Source organism: Tamandua tetradactyla, chromosome 24 (assembly GCF_023851605.1).
Source record: "Tamandua tetradactyla isolate mTamTet1 chromosome 24, mTamTet1.pri, whole genome shotgun sequence".
NCBI classification, from domain to species: Eukaryota; Metazoa; Chordata; class Mammalia; order Pilosa; family Myrmecophagidae; genus Tamandua; species Tamandua tetradactyla.
Window position 1 is genome coordinate 17,006,498 of NC_135350.1, and position 20,567 is coordinate 17,027,064.

A 20,567-nucleotide genomic window follows, 5' to 3' on the forward strand; every position below is an offset into this window, starting at 1 on the left:
AGTGAAATAAAGAATAACATGAAAGAATATATAGAAAAATAACAGACATTATGTAAATAAAAGACACTGTGGATAAAATTAAAAATTTACTAGAGACAAACAACAGCATATTTGAAAAGGCAGAGGAAAGAATCATAGACTAAAAGGGATCAAATGAATTTAAACAAAGAATAAATGGAGAAAAAAATGGAAAAATTTGAGCAGGTTCTCAGGGAAATGATTGGCAATGAAAATATGCATATCATGGGTGTTCCAGAAGGAAAAAAGAGGAAAAGGGCCAGGAAGAATATTCGAAAAAATAATGATTGAAAATTTTCCAATCCTTATAGAAGACATACATAAGCAAATCTAAGAAGCCCAACATACCCCAACAGAATAAATTTGAACAGACCCATTCTAAGGCACGCAGTAGTCAGACTGTCAAATGCCGAAGAGAAGAAGAAAATTCTGAAAGCAGCAAGAGAAAAGCAATTCACCACATACAAGGGAAGCCAAATAAAACTAAGTGATGATTTCTCATCAGACATCAAGGAGGTGAGAAGGCAGTGGTACAATGTATTTTTAAAATACTGAAAGAGAAAAATTGCCAGCCAAGAATTTTCTATCCAGAAAGGCTGTCCATCAAAAATGAGGGAGAGTTTTAAATATTCAAGGATAAACAGAAGCTGAGATAATTCGTTAATAAGAGACTGGCCCTATAAGAACTATTAAGGGAGTTCTGCTGGCTGAAAAGAAAACAGGAGCGATCACAGCCTATGGTGAGTGACTGAAAGTTATCCCTCTAAGATCAGGAACAAGACAAGGATGCCCACTGTCACCACTGCTATTCAGAATTGTGCTAACAGTTCTAGCTGGAGCAGTTACGCAAGAAAAAGAAATAATAAGCATCCAAATTGGAAAGGAAGAAGTAAAACTGTCACTATATGCAGAGGACATGATTCTCTATTTAGAAAATCCAGAAAAAAACAGCAAAACCACTTGAGCTAATAAGCAAGTTCAGTAGAGTAGCAGGATACAAGGTCAATATACAGAAATCAAAGATATTTCTACACACTTATAATGAGCTATCTAAGGAGGTAATCAAGAAAAAAAATTCCATGTGCAATAGCACCCAAAAGAATAAAATATTTAGGAATAAACTTGACCAAGCATATAAAGGACCTGTACACAGAAAACTACAAAACATTGCTAAAATAAATTTTTAAATGACTAAATAGGTGGAAAGACATTCTCTGTCTATTGAGCTACAGATTTGAATACCAATCAAAATTCAAACAACCTACTTTGCAGAAGTGAAAAAGCTAACTATCAATTTTATTTGGAAGGGCAAGGGGCCTTGACTAGCCAAAAACATCTTGAAAATGAAGAGCGAAGTGGGAGGTACCCCACTTACTGACTTTAAAGCATATTGTACAGCCACAGTGGTCAAAACTGGTACTGGCATGAAGCAAAACTGGTACAAAGCATGGTACTGGTATGAAGACAGATATATCATTCAATGAAATCAAATTAAGAGTTCAGAAATAGACACTAAATTTATGGTCAGTTAATTTCTTTTTAATTTTAAGATTTTATTGAGGTATATTCTGATACCATATATTCCATCCAAAGTATACCATCAATATCTCACAGTATCAGCGCCTACATTGTAATATTCCACCAAATATATAGGCCACATTTTGTTTATCCACTAATCTGCTGGTGGACACTTAGAATGTTTCCATCTTATGACAATTGTGAATAATGCTGCTATGAATGTCAGCGAATAAATGTTTTGTCTGTGTTCCACTTTCGGATCTTCTAGGTTATACCAAAGTAGTGGAATTGCCAGGTCATCAGAACACTCAAAATTTAGTTTTCTGAGGAGGCATCAAACTGCCTTTCATAGCAGCAGTACCATTTTGCATTCCCACCAACAATGAATAAATGTTCCTATTTCTCCATATCCTCTCCAACACTTGCAGTTTCCTGTTTGTTTAATAGCAGCCATTTTGTAGGTGTGAGTTCATTGTCGTTTTGATTTGCATTTCCCTAATAGCTAATGAAACTGAACATATTTTCATATGCTTTTTAACAATTTGTATTTCCTCTTTAGAGAAATATCTATTGCCATCTTTTGTCCATTTTATAATTGGGCTGTTTGACCTTTTATTGTTGAGTTACAGAATTTGTTATATTTACTGAATATCAAACCCTTATCAGCTATATAGTTATCAAATATTCATTGAGTTGGCTGCCTTTTCACCATTTTGACAAAACACTTTGAAGCACTGAAGTATTTGATTTTGAGGAGTCCCATTTATCTAACTTTTGTTTCATTGTTTATGCTTTGGATATGAAGTCTAAGAAGCTACCTCCTATCACTAAATCTTGAAGATGTTTTCCTATATTTTCCTCTAGAAGTTTTATAGTGCTGGCTCTTATATTTAGGTCTTTGATCCACTTTGAGTTAATTTTTCTATAGGGTGGAGGTAGCGACCCTCTTTCATTCCTTTGGCTATGGACATTGAGTTCTCCCAGAACTATTTTTGAAAAGACTATTCTGCTCCAGTTCAGTAAATTTGGGGGCCTTGTAAAAAATCAATTGATCATAAGTCTGAGAGTCTATTTCTGAACCCTCAATTAAATTCCATTGATCAGTGTATCTATCTTTGTGCAAGTACCATGCTGTTTTGACCAGAGGCTTTATAATTAGCTTTAAAGTCAGAAAGTGTTTGCCCTCTGTGCTGGTTTGAATCTGTAAGGACCCCAGAAAAGCCATGTCCTTTAATCCTCATTCAATATTGCTGGCTAGGAGTTTTTTATTGTTCCCATGGAGATGTGGCCCACCCAATTGTGAGTGGTAACTTTTGATTAGGTGATTTCCATGGAGTATGGCCCCATCCATTCAAGGTGAGGTTGCTTACTGGAGCCCTTTAAGAGGGAACCATTTTGGAAATAGCTACAGAGCCCATGCAGACAGAGACCTTTAGAGATGAAGAAGGAAAATGCCCCCAGGGGAGCTTCATGAAACAAGAAGATAGGAGAGAAAGCTAGCAGATGCTGCCATGTTCCTTTCCAGTTAAGAGAGAAACCTAAACATCATTAGCTTTCTTAAACAAGGTATTTTTTCCTGGGTGCCTTAGATAGGGCATTTCTGTAGCCTTGTTTTAGTTGGAACATTTTCATGGGCTTAAAACGTACAACTTATTAAATTCCCCTTTTTTGTATGTGTGGTTATAATAGTTTATTTTCTATTTTTTACCTGGATAGAATTTTCCAAAAATCTGTTCAAATAATCAATTGCACCAAGATTATTTAAAATTTCAATTATGGCTACAGAATTATTTTATAATGTAGTAGAAATGCATGACACTTTTAAGAATTTGGTGCTTTTCAGAGACAGCATAGTCGTTAAAGCATGATAAGCTCTAGATAACCTCGGTTGAAATTCCAACTCTTTCATTCACAAGTGAATGAAACCTACAACACAACTTACAACCTCATCCCCATTTCCAGTCTGATTATACAATTGCTAAGTGGTAGAAAGGTTTGGAATAAATCTCTCAAAAGAGGGAAAAAAAAGAGTTGTGAAGCTAAATGCATGCAAAAGTTTCTATGAAGGTGGGGGGGGAAGTCTTGGAAATGAAACAGAGTAAGACAAATTAACTGGAAGGTTTTAGCTAAAATTCTTTCAGTCATCCTTGTCCTTTGCTACATGTTTAAGGATGTGCATGAACTCAATGTAGTTGAAGTTCCCTTTTTTGTCAGTAGGTGCTTCTCTGTATAGCTTGTCTACTTCCTTGTCTGACAACCTAAACCTATTCCCCATGGTTGTCAGCAGCCCTTTCAGGTAATCCTCCTGTATGGTGCCTGTTGCTTCTTCATCAAAGCAAGCAAAAGCAATTCTGATGACATCCTCTGGGTCTGTGCCATTGGATTTCTCAACAAACATAGTGAGGAACATGGTAAAATTTATGGGACCCAGAGCCTCATTCATCATCGCTTCAAGGTATGCATCCATTGAATTCTTCCCCAGACAAGCTAGCAAATTGTGCAAATCTTCCATATCCATGAAATTATCTGTGTTCTAATTGATCATATTGAAGACCTCTTTGAACTCCTGAATCTGTGACTGGTCAAACATGGCAAATACATTGGATGTTGCGTCCTGAGGGCAGTTCTTGGTGGTCTTGGTCTTTACCTTTTTGCTCCAGATGGTGGTTGTTTAATTCTGTCCCAGACTCAGACCAGGTTGTCTTGCATGAGTTAACCAGTGGCAGCAACAACCAAGGAGAACACCCCACACTTTCTGCCCCAGTGAGTGGTGGTGGTGGGGTCATTGTGGCAGGCCAGAAGTTTCAGTAGCTCCAACTCCGAGTGAGGGGGGTTGCTGTTGCTTTTATCACTGGGGCAGAGCAAAGCTGAATGTAGCCCTACAAGGAACAGGACTGCATGGTTGGAGCCAACAGAGCATGGGCTTTAGTTGCTGTTGATTTACTTTCTCCAGTCAGTTGCACCTTGTCCCTGCCTCCCCAGGATCATTCCTAAATTCCCTTTTTTTTTTTTGAAAAAAAAAGGCCATTCCATTTCTGGTATATTGTACTCTGGCAGCTAGCAAATTGCAACAAATTTTGGTGCCAGAGAAGTGGGGTGCTGCTGCAGTTTGCAAATACCAAACATGTTACAACAGCTTTTTAAATGGATAAGGGGAAGATTCTGGAAGAGTTGTGTGGAGCTTGATAGTGAAAGCCTAAAATGCTTTGAAGAGATTGTTGATAGAAATGTATCTTGTATCCACCACTTTGCTTTATTAACTCAAATAGCTTTGAATTTGTTTATTAGTTCAAATAGCTTTGCCATAAATTTTTGGGGATTTTCCAAATTATAGGATCATGGCATCGGCAAATAATGCATCTTCCTCTCCAATTTGGATGCCTTTGATTTCTTTTTCTTGCCTAATTGCCCTTGCTAGAACTTCTAACACAATGTTGAATAACAATGGTAACAATGGGCATCCTTGTCTCATTCCCAACGTTAGGGAGAAGGCTTTCAGTCTTACACTGTTAAGTATGATGTTGGCTATGGGTTTTTCGTATATGCCCTTTATCATGCTGAGGAAGTTTCCTTCAATTCCTACCTTTTGGGTTTTAATCAAGAAAGGATGTTGAAGTTTGTCAGAGGCTTTTTTAGCATCAACTGAGATGATCATGTGTTCTCCCCTTTTCCTTCACATTGTCCCTTTCTGAGCCCCCAGTCTAGACTGGCAGTGGCTCCATTTATACACATCCCCCAACACTCTTGCTGGCTTTCTATGTAGTTTGCAAGGATCATGCCCATCAGACAGCAGGAATTTCCATAAATCCTTCCTGGATAACTACATCTCCAATCCTGGTTTCCTCTGAAATGGCCAATTGGCTACACATTTGGCCAAATCCTCATGTGGGGCAGTATTCTCTGCCTGGCATTGCAGTGCAGCTCCTTTACCCCCACCTCTACACTCATGTACAAAGTGAGTGCCTTGGGGCTCTGTGGAGAAAGGACGGAGGCATTAGGACCCAGAGCTTCTCTCTTTCTGGCCAATTGTCAGATTAGCACTGTTCTGCATGCCCCTCTCCTCCTGAGTGGAGAGAATCCCAGTTTCCCCCAAAACCAAGCACCCACATCAACCTGCCTCAGGGATGGGAAGTAAGCACTGGGCAGTACAGCAAGGTCTCTGTGTGTAGATAAAATGAGTCTGCTGGTTTCTGGTTCCTATGAGGGAATTCTAGGTTACATGACTGAGTGGGTTGGTGTTCCCAGCCAGCAGCTGAAGAAGGGGTGTGCCACTCCTCAGCCTTTTCATCTAGCCAGCATGCAGTGGTGGGCCCCAGGGATAGTCACAATTGAGTATACTCACTCCAACTTCCCAATCATAGTTTCTCTGCTTTTTCATCCATGTTTTGTCTATATAAAGTAGAGGTCCTTCTCTGGTCCTAGGAATTGCAGTCATTTTCAATTTTTTTCTCCAGTTTTTCCATGGCGGTGGAATGAGCTCTGCTATCCTACTGCACCATCTTCCCAGACTGATTTTTGATACAGCTTCCAAGTCCACTCAAATGAGAAAGAGCGATCTCTTCAATAAATGATGTTGGGAGAACTAAAGATCCATAACCAAAAGAATGAAAGGGGACCACTATCACATACCCTATTCAAAAATCAAAATGAATCAAAGACCTAAGTATAAGAACCAGTACCATAAACTCTTAGAAGAAAATGTATGGGAACATCTTCAAGATCTAGTGATAAGAGGTAGTTAATTAGACTCTACATCCAAAGCACAAACAATGAAAGAAAAATAGATAAATGAGAACTCCTCAAAATCAAATTCAGTGTTTCAAAATATTTTGTCAAAAGGGTAAAAAGACAACCAAGTCAATTGGAGAAAATATTTGGAAACCACATATCTCATAAGGGTTTGATATCTAGTATATCTATAAAGAAATTCTATAATTCAATAAAAGGACAAATAACTCAATGTTTAATGTTGCACAAGATTCCATGCCTATTCTTAGGCATTCCATAAGACCTTGGAGAGTATATTGAATAATAATCTGCAAGTAGCAAAGACAAACCCATAACCAGAAAAGCATAGGGCAAACCCATATTTTTCTCACATTCATCAGTGAGAATGAACCCCTAACCATTCCCTGACATGCCAAAAAGTGGTTGGTTGGTCTTCGCTAGGAATAGAATCAATTTGAGAATTCATGTTTCTTCCCAAGGCCCCTAATATGCTTTCAATCCCATGCTAATCCTCTCAAAGAGCATATCAGCAGTGTAATAAATCAAAATGATGCTCTGTGGGATGACAGGATATTCTAGTTTGCTAAAACTGCTAGAATGCAACATACCTGAAATGTGGTGGCTTTTAAAAAGGGGAATTTAATAAATTGAAAGTTTATAGTTCTAAGGCCATGGAAATGTCCAAATTAAGGCACCAACAAGAGTGCCTTCACTCAAGAAAGGCCAATGAATTTTGAACTTTCTCTCTCAGCTGTAAGGGCACGTGATCACTTCTGCTAGCTTTCTCTCCCCCAGCTTCTTATTATATGAAGCTCCCCCCAGGGGTGTTTTCCTTCATCTCCAAAGGTCTGTGACTATGTGCACTCTGTTGGTTCTTGTTGCTCTTTCCAAAATGGTTCTCTCTTAAAGGGTTCCTATAAGCAACCCTCTCCCCTTGAGTGGGTGGAGACATATCTCCTTGGAAACCATCTAATCAAAAGTTACCACCGACATTTAGGTGGGTTACAGATCCATGAGAACAATCAGAAAGGGCCCACACAGCAATATTGAATGAGGATTAAAGGACATGGCTTTTTTTGGGTGCATAATAACTTCAAACAGGGTGATTCATATCTCCTTGGAATATTTTATGGCAAAGGATAGGGAAGACTGTAGGCAAATATTTTAGTGAATTACACATGAGTTCAAATGCTATTCATCCTCTTTCCTTGTTGAAATAGAAAAGTATGCATATGACAACTCAATGGCCCCATGCCATGCATTTGAAACTTTATTAATCTTCTCCAGCAACATATTATACTGCATTATTACATGAGTTTGGGAGAGTCTTCATGGAGAGATAGGAAATATTTCAATGTTTTTATTGATGGGAAAAAGGTATAAATTAAAGAATCAGGGAGGGTAAATGACTGAAAAGGTAGAAATTCACATACATTGAGGACATGGTGGTAACTTCTGTAGAGAAAAATAAAGGAGGTAAGGGAAGTAAAGGTTACCAAGGAATGTGTGTGCTACTTTATATAAGGTTGTCAATAAACAACCTCACAAGTGAAGTGATATTTGCAGAGAGAACTGAAGAAAGTAGGGAAATTAACCTATCTAGAAAAAAAAGCATTGAAGGCAGAATAATTGGCTTGCAACATTTGATGGAGGGATAAAATACAATTAGAATAGGAAAATCTAGGTATGGAATAGGAGAAGATGAAGTAAAGAGTGGGTACATGGGGTCAGGGATTAGGGAATAAGGGACAGGGATTTATAAGCCATTGTAAATTCTGTGGCTTTTATTCTGAGTGAGGGGAAAGTTAGTTAACCATTTTGACCTGGGGATGTTGTGATCTGACTTAACATTTTAACATGATTCCTGCTATGTTAAAAATACACCCTAAGAGAGTTAGAGTAAAAACCAAGAGACCAGTTCATAGTCAAAGTATAAATGAATATGGTCTAACTCTCCAGTGAAATAACTTTTACACAGGAAGAAGTTTTCATGTTCCTTTGACTTGGGAGAATAGGATAAAATATGCAAATATAAATAGCATATGCCATGGAATAAATATGAAATACATCTCACCTGGCATATTTTTTTCTGTCTGGTGCTGAAAATTGTATTGCCTACCATATTTCCTTTTGGTCTTAACTATCAAGAAGGTCAGAGCCAAATTTAATGCTTATTGAAATCATTCATCGGTTGACTCATTCATTCACTCACACATTCATTCACTTGATAATCATCTATTTTGTGGCCAGTATGTGCTAAACACTACTAGAAGGTATAGTCCAGGTCTTAAAGACCTCAGCCAAGACAATTATGAAAAAAATCTTGTGTTTTGTTTTTTGTGCACTTTCCTTTTTTGCAGAAGATAGGTATTATCTAGAAAAGCCATTTTTTAATTCTCAAAACTTTAAATGTCACCAATTGTCTGGGCCCAGACCAAGCTCCTGCAAAGCACAGAAGGGGACAGCTGCTAGACAGAAAAACACACCAGGCACAGAAGTGGACATGGGTTTATTGAGACTTATGAACAGGGAAATTTTTCTGGTGACAGCTGGCTGGCTGATTAGTGCTCTGCAAAGGGAAGAGAAATGTACAAGACAATATATGATTTCAGAAAAAAGACATTCTATATAGTCTGAGGACATTGGTTCTCTAGTATAGTCATTAAAGAGGCCTATGGCCTAATGTCTACTAAGGTTAGTGTTTAAGACTGAGATACAACCAAGCATTTTTTAGGTCTATAATTATATTCTTCCCCCTCTGGGGAGATAGTTTATTTTCTTGGCCTTTGTCTTTGTCTAAAGCTGGTTTGTTATGAGGTTTTAGGAGGGGCCCAGGCATTGGGCCATGATATTCCACCCCCACCCCCTGTAAAGGATGCATTGACCATAGGACAGACATTGAATCCATATACCCCAACAATATAAAAGACAACTGGATAGTAATAATCCAACACATAGGACAGATAATCCTATAAAGAAATGCCACCAAGACTGAGTAAGAGAATTAAACCAACTAGAAACAGAGTCAGTAAATAATTGATCAATATTGTGTATATGCTCTTGCATATAATTTAAACTTGTGAAATATTTTGTGAGTGATCAGGAATCTATACACAACATTGTTTATAAAGGCACAGTTTCTGCCCTGTTCCACAGTTAAAATGTCTAAGACCATTCTATTTTGTAAGTCTACTTTCTGTAATTGGGTAGTGAGCCAGTTTGAACGCATTTATGTACCCTAGAAAAGCCATGTTTTAATCCCAATCACTCTTACGGGAGCAACTGTTTCCTCTAATTGCTACTCAGTGCTATAACTTGGAAACCTGATGAGGTTATCTCCATGGAGCTGTGACTTGATCAATTGTGGGTATTAAACGTGCCCCCCCCCCCACATTCCACATGGGTCTGATTAGTTTACTAGAGTCTTCTAAGAGGAGACAATTTGGAGAGGGTTCCTTTGAGAACAAGGAGAGAGCTGCAGAACCATGGCAGAAGGATGGGAGAACCAAGGCCAAAGGACCTCATTAAAACCAAGGCCAGCACCAAGGCCAAAGGACCTCATTTTCCCGTTTGTATGGTCCTGAGCATAAGCAACAACACGTTATTATCATTCCCCTTTTAGGCTGTAAAGTGGCTGATTCTATAGTCTCAACACCTGCATAGGCCCCTCATTAGCATTTCAATAGGAGCTGGGGCTACAGCTCCTGGTCTGGAGTTTAGATGGGTCAGGGATTGATAAATCCTTTTAGTCCATTGTTGTAGGAATTTCTTATCTTTCAACTGTTCCTGTAAGAGCCATTCATTCTATTTATAAGGCCTGCACCTGTAGGGTTATAGGATAAATGAAAAATCCACATTACATCATAGTCCACAGGCCATGCTTGGGCCATTTGCCAGTGAAAGGGGATCCATAATCACTGTCTGTTTTTGTAGATATTCCACAGAGGGCACTTACATTTCTAGAAAGCATATAGTGGCTCTCTGATTAGTTTTCCCCACCAGAAAAGCTAACAGAAGTCCTATGGCAATATCTGCTGCAGTGAATGCATACCTTGCCTCTTTCAAGAGTGGAAAGGGGCTAATGTAATCCAGTTGCCACTGGGCCACTGGAGATTGTGATCAGCTGATGTGTTCCATCTGATGGGGCAATTGTTGTGGTCATTGTAGGAAGCGTAACAGGCATTGCTGTGTGATGTCTATAAGTTGTTGGCATGTGTTAGGTAGCTGGAACATTATAAAGGCTAAACATGCTAGGCTAAACATCATAAAATTTAATACTATTGGTGTCCGCTCTTTTGATGAAGCCACTCAACTGTTTCTTGTGTTTCGGTAGTGTGGCTCTGGACTAGAGTGAGGATGTCTGCCTCAGTGCTCCCAAGTAGCATGTTAAGAGTGTGACGAGGGACATGATAGACAGTTTCCTTTCATCACTGGCAGGTCCCAGATGTCTTAGCACAGCTCTCATCCCCATAAGGAGCAAACTATGATGGTCTATTGTTCTTGTTTCCAGGTTGCCACACAGGTCATAAGGTCTTTATAAACAGCCAAGCTGTTCATACAGACAATATATCTCCTGGTTCATGCCCTATTATCATCCATATGATTCTTAATTTAGCACATTGATTGCTTTGCATAGCACCAGTCTCCTACTGTATAGTGTCAGTCCTTGATTATATCACCACAGCTGTCCATGTGGAAGGCTGTCTACTAGTGGATCCAACAGTATATCATGTAAACTCAGGAGTTGTTCCTGCGCCCTCTATAGTGGGTATTTTCAATGAGTATTTCAGGTCAGAAATTTTAGCTGTTGAATCTTCTATATATGACACTGGTCCAAAACTTTTGTGCATCTCAGCACTAGAGGACTGGTATTGAAAATACTGCTAAAACAAGTAAGCTTTTCCACTTTGTTAAGGTACTTAACTGCACTGCCAAAGTGTGGCTTATTGCCCATATCTATAATCCTTCCATGTATATGGAGGGCAGTACTCAAGGTGACAGGACGTTTCTGTCAGAACTTCTACTTGGAATAGAGCATTGTAAGCAGCACACAATTGCTTTTCTAAGGGTCTATATCTTAATTCTGTCCCTTTACATGACTGTGACCAAAACCACTAGATATTCATTCGCAATGTTGTCTCCGCCACAAACCCCATGCAAAGCCAGTGTCAGTGCTAGCCCCATCCAGTTCCTGGGTAAATCAGCAGGGCAGGGCCTTGCAGCTTGTTACATTCGATTGCCTATCTCTGGCTCTCAAGATGGGCTATTAACATTTTGGACACCTCATTTAATTCTGAAGGAGAGTTGCTGGTTAGCATAATATCATCAGTATAAGGAAGTAAAGTCACAGATTCGGGTTCCTTCCAACTGACTCAGTCTTTAGCCACTAGCCCACCGTAAAAATGGTTGGGTTGTGTAAATAGCCTCATGGGAGCACCATGAAAGTACTTTGTTGTCCTTCCCAGGTGAAAGCAAAAGCAAGTTGACTGGCTTATCCAAGGGAATACTAAAGAAAACATTAGATAAACCTAAAACAAAGTGAAAATAATGCACTTGAGTGCTAATTCCTTGTAGTAAGGAGGCAATATTTGGAATCACTGTAGACAAAGGTGGTGTTACTTTATCCTCTACTTCCCAAACCTCTTCCTTTTCCTTCTCTTCATCATCAGATGAAGACTCTATGGGATTCCAAGCTTTCAGGTCCCACCCAGATTAGTTGGTATTCTCCAGACACAAACTCATGTCTACAGGCTAGTGTTTCTAAGTGATCATCCACACTATGCAAGCATTTGGTTAAGTCATCTTTTTTGTTCACTTGAGCAAGCTGTTTGTCCTTTTCTAATTTTAATTTTTCCTCTAGATGTTGGGCTATAGTTTTGCCACTTTTTCTGCCTCTGTGGCCATATGCAAGGCTCCCAAAAGGGGACTGGATAGGGCCACCACTACTTGGTATTCTCTTTTCCTTTTACTAGATTTAGTTGCCCTGCTATCTGTTGCAAAATGCTTAGCAACCCCACCAGTTTTCAGGGCATCTTTACACTCTCACGGTGGTCCCTATTCATCCAGGAGGGCAGCCACCTCTCTCTATGGATGATAAAGGCGAATTAGGGATTTCCCCATGAATTCTCCCTTCCCCAGACCAATGCCTAGTGTTTGGTCTCCTGGCTGGCTCACCAATTGTTCAGACCCAGACCAAACTCTTACAGAGCTTGGGAGGGGGCAGTTCGTAGACCAAAAATCACACCAGGCACAGAAGTGGGCGTGGGTTTATTGGGACTTACAGACAGGAGAAATTCCCCTGCTGACAGCCAACCAGGTAGTTAGTGCTCTGAGAAGGGAAGAGAAATGCACAAAACAATATATGATGTCAGAACAAAGACATTCCATATAGTATGAGGACATTGGATGTCTAGAGGAGTCATTAAAGGAGCTTATGGTCTGATGTTTACTAAGGTTATTGTTTAAGACTAAGATACGATCAACTGTTTTTTGCATCTGTTATTACAATCCTCCCCCTCTGGGAAGATTGTTTACTTTCTTGATCTTCTTCCTTGCTTAAAGCAGGTCTATTACAGACTTTTAGGTGGGGGTCCAGGCATCAAGCTGCCAAACTAATGGGCATTAAGTGACAAATTAAAATTTGGGACAGTGGGAGGTATTACTTCAATCAAAGAATGGCTAACCTAACATGAAACAACACATAGTTTTTATAGTAAAAAGCATTCATTGTCTATCTCAGAAACAATAAATCATGAATTGTGAAAATATACTGGGTTTTAGATTTTGTTTTCTTTATTTTTCCCCTTTGTTATATAAATTGTGGATTTACAGAACAATCTTGCATAAAATACAGGGTTTCCATGTGCCACCCCACCACCAACAACTTGCATTAGTATGGAATATCTGCCACAATTGATGACAGCATATTTTTTAATTATACTATTAATTAAAGTCAATGGTATAACCTAGGTATCCCTTTGCAATGTAGTTCTATGGATTCTTTTAAAATTTTCAAACTGTTACCATATATGCAGTTCAACACTTCCCCCATTGTTCTAGTTTGCCAGCTGCCGGAATGCAATATACCAGAAATGGAATGGTTTTTAAAAAGGGGAATTTAATGAGTTGCTACTTTACAGTTCTGAGGCTGAGAAAATGTCCCAATTAAAATAAGTCTATAGAAATGTCCAATCAAAGGCATCCAGGGAAAGATACCTTAGTTCAAGAAGGCCGATGAAGTTCAGGGTTTCTCTCTCAAGTTAGAAGGCACATGGCAAACACAGTCAGAGTTTCTCTCTCATCTGGAAGGGCACATGGCAAACTTGGCTTCATTTGCTAGCTTCTCCTGGCTTCCTGTTTCATGAAGCTCCCCAGGAGGCATTTTCCTTCTTCATCTCCAAAGGTCACTGACTGGTGAACTCTGCTTCTTGTGGCTATGTTATTCTGCTCTGTTCTCTCTGAATTGCTTTTATTCTCCAAAATGTTTCCTCCAGTAACTTATCAAGACCCACTCAAATGGTGGAGACATGCTGTCACCTAATCCATCTTAACAACCACTCTTGATTAAATCACATCTCTAGGAAGATGATCTGATTACAGATTCAAACATACAGTATTGAATAGGGATTATTCTGCCTTTACAAAATGGAATTTAGATTAAAACGTGGCTTTTCTAGGGTACATACATCCTTTCAAACCAGCACACCCATTAATCACATTCAGATATATAGCTCATTGCTGTTAATTGTGTTCCCAATGTTGTGTTATCATTACCACCATTTATTATCAAAATATTTCCAACAACTCAAATAGGAGCCCTATATATTTTAAACCTTAACTTCCCAGTCACTATCCCTATCCCATATCCTAGTAAACAATAATCTAGATTCTTAATCTTTGAGTTTGCATATTCTTATTATTTCAGATCAGTAAGATCATTCAATATCTGTCCTGTTGTGTTGGGCTTATTTCACTCACATTTGTCCCCTCACTATTTTTTGTACTTATCACTTATATCTTTGTATATGTTATGTTCAAAACCTAGATTTGTCATTACTTCTATGTATTTGCATTTTATACCCGTGGGAAATAAGAAGTGCAGCTACATAACAAATAACACAATACAATAATTCTGATCTTTATAATTATACAAATGGTTACCTTTATCATAGGTCTTTATTTCTTTATGCTGCTTTGAACCACTGTCTAGTGTCCTTTCATTTCAGTCTGAAGAATTCCATTTAGCATTGCTACTGGTATAGTGATATACTCCTTCAGCTTTTGTTTATCTAAGAATGCCATAATCACTTCCTCATTTTTGAAAGTGAGTCTTACCAGATATAAAATTCTTGGCTGGCAGTTGTTTTCCTTCAGTACTCTAAGTATTTCAACCCACAGCCTTCTTGCCTCCATGGTTTCTGATGAGAAATCAACACTCAATGCTATTGTGACTCCCTTATATCCGACATGTCATTTTTCTTTTGCAGTTTTCAAAACACTCTCCTTATCTTTTGCATTTGATAGTCTAATCAATATGTGATGGGGTATATTCTTAATGTTTATCTTATTTATCTTGTTTTGTGTTCTCTGAGCTTCTTAGATGTCCATAGCCATGTCTTTTTCTAAGTTTGAGAAGTCCTCTGTCATTATTTCTTTGACAATTCCTTTTGCCTCTTTCTCTTTTTCTTCTCCTTCTGTGACTCCCACAATGATATGTTGGTGTGTTTTATGGTGTTTTGGGCCATTTTTGCTTTTAACATTTCTTTTATCTTTCTGCTTCTCAGACTGACTCATTTCAAGTGTATTGTCTTTGAGGTCACTTATTCTTCTGCCAGCTCCATCCTGTTGTTGAAACCCTCCTGGGCATTTTCCATTTCCGATATTGTGGTCTTTAACTCCAGTAGTTCTGTTTGGTTCCCTTTTAAGATTTCTCTCTTTACTTAGGCTCTTATTTTGTTCATTCATTGTTTTCCTGGTATCCTGTAGTTCTTTCCATGTACTTTACTTTATCTCCTTAATCATTTTTAAGTTCATTTTTAAAAGGCTTTGTTCAGTATTCTCATCTTCTTCATTGGTGTTTTCTGTATCTTTATCCTCTTCCTTTGGATGGGCCCTCATTTTCTATTTCTTTGTTTGTTTTGTATTCTTTTGTTGCCCACTGTACATTTTAATAATAATAATGTTAACTCTGGTATTTACTCCCTTGGATGTGTTTCCTGGTTTTATAACCAGCTGGTGATGAGACAGAGATTTTCTTTAGCTCCAACCCTCCTGCAGGTCAGCTCAAGACAAATGCTTTGTGCAATGTTTTCCTTGTTTTGTCCTAGACTTTTGTTTCTTAGTTGTTTTGGAGTTCCCTGTTTACAGGAGTTTTGTTGTCCCCCCTATTCCCAGGAGACCTCCTTCTCCATGTATCTGAAGCCAGTAGGCCTTAGCCCCAGACTGTCTGCCTCTATAGTTTTTTAATTCTCATTTTATCGTCATACACTGCTTATGCCCAGAGGGCAAATTCTGGAAGGAGGGTCACTCTGGGAAGGACTTTCCCAATTTGGCCTTTCCCAGCCAAAACATAGCCAGGGTCCCACAAAGCTAGTTCAGACCAGCTCCAAAGTGTTCTGTGGAGGGGGTCAGGAAAGGCACCAAAACTTCTGTGACAAACCTGAACTTTTCTGGCCTACCCAGCAAATGCATCCCTTCATTCATGCAGCCCTGAGGAAGTGCTGAATCTTAATTCTCCACCACCCCTGCCCCATCTGGAGAGGGTTGAAACAATAGCTGCCTTCAGGGCCAGGATTTAGCTATTTGAATTTGCTAATCTGAACTTGCTAATGAATGCAAGATGGCCACCATTGGCTCAGACAATTTATGAAAACTGAATATATGGCCTTAAAATAGAATGTAGACCGAAATACCCAAAATTTAAATACCCTAAACCTAAATTCTTACTTTTGTAAGATTTGTAGCAAAATTAATATGAATGGAGTTAACATTTTTAATTGTGTAGTGGACCACAAAATCATATCAGTCATAGCAAAATGGCAGAATTCGTGTAGTATCAAAGTTGTCTACAAGAGCTTCAGTGCCTAATGATTTGTAAAGAAAACATGAAACTCCCTCAGCTGCCTTCAATCTAGCTCATCTATGCACTTTTATGGTAATCTATAAATGTTCTTTTTATCTAGAGTATGGTAAAATAATCAGTGATGTATGAGTAAGCTAAGCTACTCAACCAAATATAGATTAAAAAAAAATAGTATCGTATTCAAAATCTGGAAATCCTTGTTGAAAGTCAAGCTCTGTCATTTAAAAGATAGAATGGCAATCTGGAAGTTAGTCACTCATTGGGAATAATAACCTTGGGGTTTCAAATGTAGCCAGCCTATGATATAGAGAGGGAATAAAAACATGAAATTTCTGTTTTGTAATTTTACAACTCTACAAAAAACTTAAAAGAAAACAAAATTAAATCTGCTGGATGTCAACAATGAAAATATTTAATTATCTATTAATTTTACTTAGAAACCATTTCCCAGCATCTGGGAATTCATCAGTAGTTATCATAGTTATTTAAAGGTTTTACAAATAGAAATTTGAGGAGATATAAATAGCAGTCCTTAAGTCCTAATGATTAGCAATACAGGAGTGAAACCAGAAAGTATAAAATTTAGCCCTGTAAAATACTTGTGAAATCTATTTCTCAGTCACATATTTTTCAGTCATGTTTGGCCATATTATTATCTAGATGTCCTAAATAATAATGTTCTGAAACATTTTGGTTCAACCGTGAATAATGCTCCTTAAAGACCTACCTTCTCAATGACCTCTATGATACTAAATCAAATCATTGGTTCTCATCCTCGTCTTTCTGAATCTATCAGCAATATTTGAAACAGTTGATTACCCCTCTTCTTTTATATACTTTCTTCACTTTAATTCCAAAATACCAAACTGTCTTGGTTTTCCTTCTACATCAGTTATCACTCCTATTTCAGACTCCTTTGTTGTTGTTCTCCTCTGATTTCTTAATGTTGCAGTGGCTTTGGGCTAATCCTTGATCCTTTCTCTTCTTTATTTATATGTCTCCTTCAGTGACCTCATTCAGTTTCATAACTGTAAAAGCTACCTGTCATGGTCAGGTTCATGAGTCAACTTGGCCAAGTGGTGGTATCTATTTGTCTGGTTGGGCAAATGCTGGCCTGTCTGTTGTGATTAGGACATTTCATAGAATTAAATCATGATCATTTCAGCTACATTCACAGCTGATTCCATTTGTAATCAGCCAAAGGGGAGTTTCTTCTGCAATGAGTGATGCTTAATCTAATCACTGGAAGCCTTTTAAGGAGGATTCAGAAGAGACAGGCTCATCTTCCTGCTTTGGCTGGGAAGCCTCTCCTGTGGAGCTCAACCAGAGCCTCCATTGGAATTGTTGGCTTCACAGCCTGCCCTGTGGATTTTGGACTCTGCATTCCCATGGTCATTTGAGACACTTTTATAAATTTTATATTTGCGAGTGCTCCCTGTTGATTCTGTTTCTCTAGAGAACCCTAACTAATAAATATCGATACTGGGAGTAGGGTCTTAAGAAACAGAATGGGTTTTTTATGAATGGTTTTCTACTCTGAATGGACTCAAATACACTAAGGACTCTGATTCCCCTAATCAGAATGACACTCCCAATTCATGGAGTGAGTTGGCAAAAGAGATAGTCAAAATATCACCATTCAATTCTCCTTCACTTGTACAAAACCAGGCTCTGGCGGATAATGTTTTTGACACCTTTACAGAGTTTTTTGGAAATAAGTGGTATAGAGATGTTGGCTGGTTGTTGTTAGATATACTGGCTACATTAAGGAGTGAAAAGAATGGGCTTAAAGCTTCAAATGAGAAGCTTAAGCACCATCTGACAGATGTAGACGTTTCTATGAGTATCCTGAAGGAAAATCTTATTTCCTGTAGCTGTAGACTTGAGATCTCTGAAAATCAGACTCAGAATCTTATTGTTAGAGCAGCAACTTTACAACATAAACTGAAATCTCAATCTTGCATGGTGTCTGCTGTTAAAGTGAGGGCATTGGTTGGAAAGGAGTGGGACCCTGAAAAATGGTATGGTGACGTATGGATTGATAATGATGTCAGGGGTGAGGGTGAAACCATAGGTCATGCTGATTCTTCTCGAGTCACTCTGGTCCACCAGTTAGAATGGGGACTTATGGAGGCCAGGTGATCGATGGAGTTTTAGCGCAGGTCTGTCTCACAGTGGGGCCCTGAACCCATTCTGTAGTTATTTCCCCAGTTCCAGAACGTATAATTGGTACAGACATATTGAGCAACTGGCAGAATCCCCACATTGGCTCTCTAACTCGTGCAGTGAGGGTTATTATGGTGAGAAAGGCCAAGTGGAAGCCACTAGAACTATCCCTACCTAGCAAAATAGTAAATCAGAAGCAATATCAGATTCCTGGAGGGATTGCAGGGATTACTGTCACTCTTAAAGACTTGAAGGATGCAGGGGTGGTGATTCCCACCACATCCCCATTCAACTCTCCTATTTGGCCTGTGCAGAAAAAAGATGGGTCTTGGAGGATGACAGTGTATTATCATAAGCTCAACCAGGTGGTAACTCCAATTGCAGCTGCTGTTCCAGATGTGGTTCATTGCTTGAGCAAATCAATGCATCCCCTGGTACCTGGTATGCAGCTATTGATCTGGCAAATGCTTTTTTCTCAATAGCTATTGGTCAGGACCACCAGAAACAGTTTGCTTCCAGCTGGCAAGGTCAGCAATATACTTTCACTGTTCTACCTCAGGAGTATATCAACTCTCCAGCCCTATGTCATAATCTTGTCCGCTGGGAACTTGATCATTTCTCCCTCCCACAAGACATCACACTGGTCCATTATATTGATGATATCATGTTGCTTGGACCTAGTGAGCAAGAAGTAGCAACTACTCTAGACTTGCTGGTAAGACATTTGCATGTCAGAGAATGGGAGATAAATCCAACAAAAATACAGGGGCCTTCCACCTCAGTGAAATTTCTAGGTGTCCAGTGGTGTGGGGCATGTCAAGATATCCCTTCTAAGGTGAAAGATAAGTTGCTGCATCTGGGCCCTCTGACAACCAAAAAAGAGGCACAATGCCCAGTTGGTCTCTTTGGACTTTGGTGACAACATATTCCTCATTTGTGTGTGCTATTCCAGCTGATTTATCAAGTGACCAGAAAAGCTGCTAATTTTTAGTGGGGACCTGAACAAAAGCAGGCTCTGCAACAGGTCCAGGCTACTGTACAAGCTGCTCTGCCACTTGGGCTGTATGATCCAGCAGATCCAATGGTGCTGGAAGTGTCAGTGGCAAGTAGAGATGCTGTCTGGAGCCTTTGGCAGGGGTCTATAGGAGAATCACAATGCAGACCTTTAGGATTTTGGAGCAAAGCCTTACCATCTGCTGCAGCTAACTACTCTCTTTTTGAGAAACAGCTTTTGGCCTGCTACTGGGCCTTAGTAGAGACTGAACGCTTAACCATGGGCCACCAAGTTACCATGAGACCTGAGTTGCCTATCATGAGCTGGGTGCTGTCTGACACACCAAGCCGTAAAGTTGGGTGTGCGCAGCAGCACTCTATTGCAAAATGGAAATGGTATATACGAAATAGGGCCAGAGCAGGTCCTGAAGGCATATGTAAGTTACATGAAGAAGTGGCCCAAATGCCCATGGTCTCCATTCCTGCCACATTACCTTCTCTTTCACAGACCAGAGCTATGGCCTCTTGGGAGTTCCTTACAGTGAATTGACTGAGAAAGAGAAAACTTGGGCCTGGTTTACAGATAGTTCAGCATGATATGCAGGTACCACCCAAAAGTGGACAGCTGCAGCACTACAACCCCTTTCTGGGGTGTCCTTGAAGGACAGTGGTGAGGGTAAATCCTCCCAGTGGGCAGAACTTCAATCAGTGCACCTGGTTGTTCATTTTGTTTGGAAGGAAAACTGGCCAGAGGTGCATTTCTGTACCGACTAATGGGCTGTTGCTAATGGTTTGGCTGGATGGTCTGGAACTTGTAAGGACCATAACTGGAAAATTGGTGACAAAGAGGTCTTGGGAAAAAGCATGTGGATAGACCATTCTGAGTGGGCTTAAAAACATGAACATATTTGTGTCCTATGTGAATGTGCACCAGAGAGTGTCTTCAGCAGAGGAAGGTTTTAATAATCAAATGGATTAGATGACCCATTCTGTGGATACCAGTCAGCCTCTTTCCCCAGCAACTCCTGTCATTGCCCAATGGGCTCATGAACAAAATGGTCTT

General features: G+C 39.3%; 1 pseudogene; it reads right to left on the reverse strand.

Annotated features, from left to right (window-relative positions):
• Positions 1-3,673: 3,673 nt before the first annotated feature.
• LOC143668592 (myosin regulatory light chain 12B pseudogene) overlaps positions 3,674-20,567 on the reverse strand; it is a 41,406-nt pseudogene continuing 24,512 nt past the window's right edge.